Here is a 7,215-nt window from a genome sequence, read left to right as displayed (position 1 = left end):
CTGCTTAACACTCAATTCACATGCAACACTTGGATCACATGCAACACTCGCTAAGCAGCTCCCACACTCGCTTTGCCTTCACAAGTTTACGGTTTCTAATGTCAGTGTTCCTTCCATACTTTGCTCCGGTAGGCTTGGGCCCGAGCCTCCCATGCCATCTTGACTGGATTCTCGTGATCAGGGCAGGAACTAGGGGTAGGCAGAGTAGGCACGTGCCTAGGGCGCAAAGCTGAGGGGGCGCCAGGCACGTACCTGCTCTGTCGCCTACCCCGTGTCCGGTCCCGTGCACTCCCCGACTGCCACTGGCTTGCACTTCTGCGCATGCACCCTGCAGCGAAATTTTGCGGATGCGCGCTGGAAAAAAAAATCGCGCTGGCAAAAAATTGCGGATGCACAGTCAAGCGCGCACAGAGCCGGTGCCGTGGCCCGCCAGGTTGCCTAGGGTGCCTGGCCGGGTTGGCCCGGCTCTGCTCGTGATGTGGATGAGGGTTTTGTATAGCCGTTTATACTTTTTTGCCCGATTTTCCCCATCTATGCTGCGGTCTGGCAGTTCCTACAATTTCTTTTGCGGGTTTGAGCAGATGTCTAACAGAAAGTAAATCTAAAGTTTTATGGCTCGAAACAGCGCCAAACTCCTTCCAGCGAAGCTCTGTCACATTTTTGGATAGTGAACTAGTCGATCAGGTGATTGCCTTATCACCTTTTTCCACTCCGCAAAGGTAGAAATTTAATAACAGCAAAAGAGGAGCGCTCGAAGTGTAATAATATGAAAATGTGTTTATTTAAAGGCTAAAGATACACATCAAGGTGAATAAATAAAAGACTGAAAATCTCCTTTATCTTCAAAATGTTTCGCGCTCAATAGCACTTCCTCCGGAGGTCAAGAGGTACTACACCAATACAACACTTTAAATAGCAATCCATTTAGTTCTTAAATGTGAGTAATTAACTCTTTCTCTATTGGAAGATTTTTAATACATATCATAAATAAAAATACATGCACAGTTATAAAAAGTACTATTATCCAGAAAGTTCTGAATTACGACTACATTTTAATAATCCAAATTTTTTTTTTGTAATAATAAAACAGTACTTTGTACTTGTTCCAAGCTAAGATATAATTAATCTTTATTGGAGGCAAAACCAGCCTATTGGGCTTATTTAATGTTTACATTATTAGTAGACTTAAGGTATGAAGATCCAAATTATGAATTTCTCAGTCGTTTACAGGCTCTTTGCTAGGGATGGGCTGCACCTCAATGATGATGGTGCAGCTGTTTTGGGGAGAAGATGGCTAGACAGTTGGAGGAGATTTTAAACTAGGAGTGGGGGGGTTCAGTAAAAGATGCAGTGGAAGACAGGTTGGATGAGATAGTGGGCAAAGGAAGGGAAAATCGGGTTGGAGGTTTGTTTGGGTGTACTGTTAAGGACAAGACTGGACTGGGATTCAAAATAGGCCCTGATATTCCTATGGCACAGAGGCCCAAAGAGACCCCAACAGCCCACTTAATAGTCACTTTCTATGGCATCTTACAGCAGCCCCTCTGGCATTTGCCAGAACCCACAGATTGCCAGTCCTGGCCTGGTTAAGGATTGGCAGGATCACATGTCATTTGTTCAATATGGTAACAGTATTAAATGTATGTTTGCAAATGCAAGGAGTCTGAAAAAATGGGAAAGCTGGAGGTGCTGGTGCTGGAGGGGAAATAGGATGTAATTGGTGTGGCTGAAACATGGCTGAATGAGTTGCATGACTGGGCAGTTAATATTAGCAGCTATACTTTGTTTAGGAGGGACAGAGGCAATAGAATAGGAGGAGGGTATGTCTGTTTGTTAGGCAGGATTTAAAAGCTTATATAAAGGAGGAGGTTATGTTAGAAAATGAGGGTGCAGAAGTCTTATGGGTGGAGTTCTTTACCATTTGTAAAGATTCCAGCAAATTAATTGTAGGGGCATAGGTTGTTTATGAGCCAACCAGGAAAATGCTATTCTGGATCTAGTGATCTCAAATGACCCAGAACTTATAGCAAATGTGCAAGTCATTGAACCTCGGGGTAACAGTGACCATAATGTTATATAATTTAATGCCTGGTGCAAAAAACAAATATACACTGGGGCAGCAAAAACCATCAATTTCAGAAAAGCTAATTTAAGTGCCTTGAGGGCTGCCTGTCAGAGAATTGATTGGGGCATTATGTTTTCAGCTAAAAACACAGAACAGAAATGGTTGTCATTTAAATCATTACTGTTCTCAATTTATTCCCTTAAGGAGTAAATGTAGTAGTTCTAGAAAATCACCCTATGTGGTTTAATATAGAAGGAAAGAAGTTAATAGCAAAGAAGGGAAAGGCATTTAAAAACTACAAATCTGTTGGGACAGAAGCTGCATTTAATGAATATAAACACTATAATAAATGTTGTAAATCAGCAATCCGGAAGGCAAAGAAAGGAAATGAAGAGTGCATTTTTCTGCGGAGGCTAAGACTAACCCCAAATATTTTGATAGTAAAAAGATGCAGGTTGAGATTGTTGCTCCATTAAATAATGGTACCAGTATGGTTGCAACAGATACAGAAAAGGCAAATGTGCTTCTTTCCTTCAGTGTATACAATAGAGGAGTCTGAATTTCCAGGCTTACTTCATAGCTGCACTGATGGCTCAGCTCAATCTAGTCAGTGGCTGACTCAGTATATGATTCATAAAGCTTTAATAAAAATTAATGTAAACAAGGCTCCAGGGCCTGATGGCATACACCCCCAGGTTCTAAGAGAGCTTAGTTCAGTTTTAGACCAGCCCCTATTTCTGATTTTCTCAGATTCACTTTCAACTGGTATGGTACCTATGGATTGGAGAAAAGCTGATGTCATTCCAATATTTAAAAAGGGATTACGATCTCAGCCTGGCAATTATAGGCCAGTAAATTTGACATTGGTAGTGGGCAAATTATTTGAAGGCTTGTTAAGGGATCACATTCAAAATGTTGTCCTGGTGAATGGCATTATGAGCAGCAATCAGCATGGCTTTATGAAGGATAGGTCATGTCAGACAAATTTGATTGCTTTTTATGGTAAGGTAAGTAAGATGCTGGACAGTGGGAGGGCAGTAGATGTGATCTATTTGAATTTTGCCAAAGCGTTTGATACCATGCCCCACAAATGACTGTTTTCTAAACTAAGGTCTGTTTGTCTTATTGAAGCCATTTGCACATGGATAGGAATCTGGCTACAGGATCGGGTACAGAGGGTGGTTGTTAATTGTGCATTCTCTGCTTGGAGTAAGGTTCTTAGTGGGGTCCCTCAGGGCTCGGTATTGTGTCCACTTTTATTTAACTTGTTTATTAATGACTTAGGGGAGGGTGTTGTAAGTAATGTATCAGTGTTTGCACATGACACAAAACTATCCAGCCCAATAAATTCCATCCAAGATGTGGCATCCTTGCAACAGCATCTTGACAAACTGGCAATCTGGGCAGCTAAGTGGCAAATGAGATTCAATGTTGATAAATATAAAGTCATGCACCTCGGATGTAAAAATATCCAAGCCACTTATACCCTTAATGGGACTGCACTAGGCAAATTCATAATGGAAAAGGACATCCATTTTGTAACTAAGGAGCCATATTGGATACACTTGATCACACTCACATTCACACATGGCCTGCCATGTCACATTTGTATCACAGAGACTGGGCAGGGTGGGCATGGGTATATAAATAGCCATGGAGCCACAGGCCGGGTCGGGCACAGGTTTTGAGAGGCAGGTTAGGGTCTGGTGCATGTTGACAATTTGCCGACCCACACTGAGTGATGTAATGGCAGATTCTGATGATTTCTTAGACAAGCATAATATCACAGACTAGGATGATACTAAAATCTAATGCTAGTATAGATATTTGTATATACAGTTTATGTTGGTATGAATGTGTGCATGTATGTGTACTGGGGTTCATTTGAAGCTGTTGGACTTTGGCCTATTTTCAACCAAACTTAACTATGTAAACATTTACCTGTTTGCAATTTGCACGCCACAGAGCTGGTTTACTAATCTAACCTGCAGTGCAAAGTGCAAAATTGCATCCATTAATGCTCTGTTTTTACATAAGTGGTGTCAATTCATGCTTCTTGAATTTGCACCTCTAACCACATTGCTATATGTGTCGCCTTTGCTGAATAAACTGAAAGGTGCAAAATAAGAGGGAGCGCAGGCTCAAAGGTGTACTTTTTGCAATATCTGTCTTTTTCCATTTTTGTATAAATGGTGTGAAGGTTATTGAGGTCATTAGGGGAATTATTCATTTGGATTCTTTTCTTAATAATGCCTGATCAATGCCTGATGACCATCCATCATATGCCTAGCCAGCAGTGGACAATAGTCTTAAATACTCTGTCTTTCTTTTTAAAGGGGAACTATTGTGAAAATGAAAATTGAAAATAAGCTTCAGCATACTGAAATACGAAACTTTTAAATATAATCAATTGAATATTCAGGATCTTTTTTGAAATAATCAAGTTTATCTTCACTATCCTTATCTTAGCATCTGTTTCTCTTCATTCTTCCTTCATGCAGCAGTTGGGTGTTGGATAATCATTGACAGTTAGATCCAATATATCTTATAAGTGGGCTCCTTTTGCCTAGAAGATGTGTTAGAGCTCACACTATTAAAATCACCAGACATCAAGTCTATCTACATGCAGGATTTGTGCAAAAGGCAGTTATTTTGTTAGATTTTGTTTGTACTAGAATCAGTTATTTAGCTCTAATTCATTCACTCTAATTCATTTGCTCAAAAAAAAAGCCCCCCTATAAGATATATTGGATCTAACTGTCAATGAATATCTTTTTTTTTCTTATCTTCTTTTTTTTTACTTTACTTATTTCATTTTATTCACCCCCCTCCGGCTTTTTTTTTCTTTTTCTCTTTTCCTAGCTCTCTTGTTTCCCTTAACCCACACTCCCCTACCTATTGGGCATACAAAGAAAGCACAAATGTTTGAAATATGTATATATGGCTAACAATTAAAAAAATGTTAACAGATTTACAGTTAATTGACATATGGAAGGCACTCAATCCAGAAAAAAAAGACTACACATACTTCTCTAGAGTCCATTCAGTTTACTCCAGAATTGATTATATATTCGCTTCACAACATTGGCTGCGTTTATTCACAAAGGGAGAGATTAGGAACGCAATTTTGTCTGATGACTCACCAGTGTCAGCAGAATTATTAATCCCTAAAACACTACAAGCAAAATTTACATTGCAAATTAACGAATTTATGCTTCTTAAGGAAACAAACAAAAAGCAGATACAGGGATGGTTAGAAAGCATATTGCATAACAACAACACACCAGATATATCTGCAGGGACACTGTGGGAAATGCTGAAATGTGTTCTTAGAGGGAATTTGAAAACCATGGGCAGCAACCTAAACAAAGAAAGAGAAAAAGAAGTGTCTAATCTTTTAAGCCAAATTGCTACATTAGAGCAAACCCATAAAGTTTGGCACAAAAACGTTAGTAGCCTTAGAAAGTAAAAGACTGCAACTTAAGGCATTATTAAATCTCAGAGTACAAAAAACTTGTTTAAGAACTAAACAGAAATTCTATGAGTTGGGAGACAAATGTAATAAACACATTGCAAGAACAATAAAAAAATTCAACCTCAAAGAAATATTATGTCTATAAAAGATAATATTAATAATACTCGTTATGATACTAAGAGTATTGCTGAAGTCTTTCAGGAATACTATCAGAAATTGTATAAATTAAAGACATCTACGCCAGAAGACGATAATATAAATAATATTATTAACTTTATTAAAGAATCAGGCATTAATAAAATACCACAAGAAGTGGGCCAAACCCTTGATGCCCCGTTTCGGAAGAAAGAAATTGATGAATGTATTGAGGCTTTACCTGAAGGGAAAAGCCCAGGCCCGGATGGGTACACAGCTTCGTTCTATAAAATTTTCAAAAATACTATATTTCCATATCTACTTGAGTACTTTAATAGTATTTCGGAGAAAGGTAGATTCCACCCACAAGCCTTGGAGGCCCAAATTACTGTAATCCCAAAACCAAATAAGGATCCTCAATTATGCCCCAGCTATAGACCGATCTCGCTGATTAACATAGACATGAAGATTTATGCAAAAATAATAAGCAACAGAATCAAAAATTACTTACCGGAATTAATACATACTGACCAAAAGGGATTTACTCCTAAAAGAGAAGGGAAAGAAAATACATTTAAAATTATCTCACTGATTAATCAGGCTAAAAAGAATGATTCCATCAATTATACTTACCGAAAAGCTTTTGATAGGGTGTCATGGAGATCTTTGAGGGAAACTTTAGTTGGTTTTGGATTTGGCCCAGCTATTATACACAGAATATTTGTGTTATACAATACCCCAACTGCCAGAATTAAAATTAATTCGATATTATCGTCTAAAATACAAATATTTAACGGAACAAGACAGGGGTGCCCGATATCACCAATCCTCTTCACTCTTGTTATGGAAACCCTATTTGCACACATTAGGAAGGATAACGGAAAATTTTATCATACTTACCATAATTTTCGTTTCCTGGTTACTATGGGCAGCATTCACACCTATGGGTTTATCCCCGCCCTCACTTTGTTATAAGACAGAAGTTAATTAGATTAATTAACTACTCTATATGACCCCCTTCTCCCCTCAGCTCACTGTCTTTTGATGTCCGAGATTATAGTGGGAGGATTTGGTGTGAATGCTGCCCATAGTAACCAGGAAACAAAAATTATGGTAAGTATGATAAAATTTTCCGTTTTCCCTGGTCACTATGGCAGCATCCACACCTATGGGTCAGTACCTTAGCAGTCCGAACAGGGTGGGTTCATAATATAAACACTTACACCACTTATATGCATAACTGAAAATTTTATTAATCGGCCAACTGGACCGTTTCCAGTACTTTCCTACCAAAGGAAGTCTTTTCTGAAGTAAATAAATTTACATGATAGTGATTTAGAAATGTGTTTGTTGAAGACCAAGATGCAGACTTGCAAATCTTTTCCAGCTCAACATTCGCCTGAAATGCCCAAGAAGTACTCAAAGATCTTGTGGAGTGTGCTTTAACCCCTTTAGGAGATTGTAACCCTTTTGCCTTGTAAGACAAATGAATACATTTCACAATCCATCTGCTCAAAGTAGCCACTGAAGCTGCTTGTCC

General features: G+C 38.7%; 1 long non-coding RNA gene across 1 annotated transcript; it reads right to left on the bottom strand.

Moving 5' to 3' along the window:
- Positions 1-4,682: 4,682 nt before the first annotated feature.
- On the bottom strand, positions 4,683-6,894 carry LOC108696311. The gene is made up of 3 exons (XR_005962501.1): positions 6,309-6,894; positions 6,187-6,222; positions 4,683-5,426 (listed from the first exon to the last, which is right to left on the bottom strand). It is a non-coding gene; the product is annotated as an uncharacterized LOC108696311 (long non-coding RNA).
- Positions 6,895-7,215: the final 321 nt, after the last annotated feature.

The sequence above is a fragment of the Xenopus laevis genome, chromosome 7L, assembly GCF_017654675.1.
Source record: "Xenopus laevis strain J_2021 chromosome 7L, Xenopus_laevis_v10.1, whole genome shotgun sequence".
Taxonomy (NCBI): domain Eukaryota; kingdom Metazoa; phylum Chordata; class Amphibia; order Anura; family Pipidae; genus Xenopus; species Xenopus laevis.
This window is presented reverse-complemented; position numbering and strand designations above follow the sequence as displayed.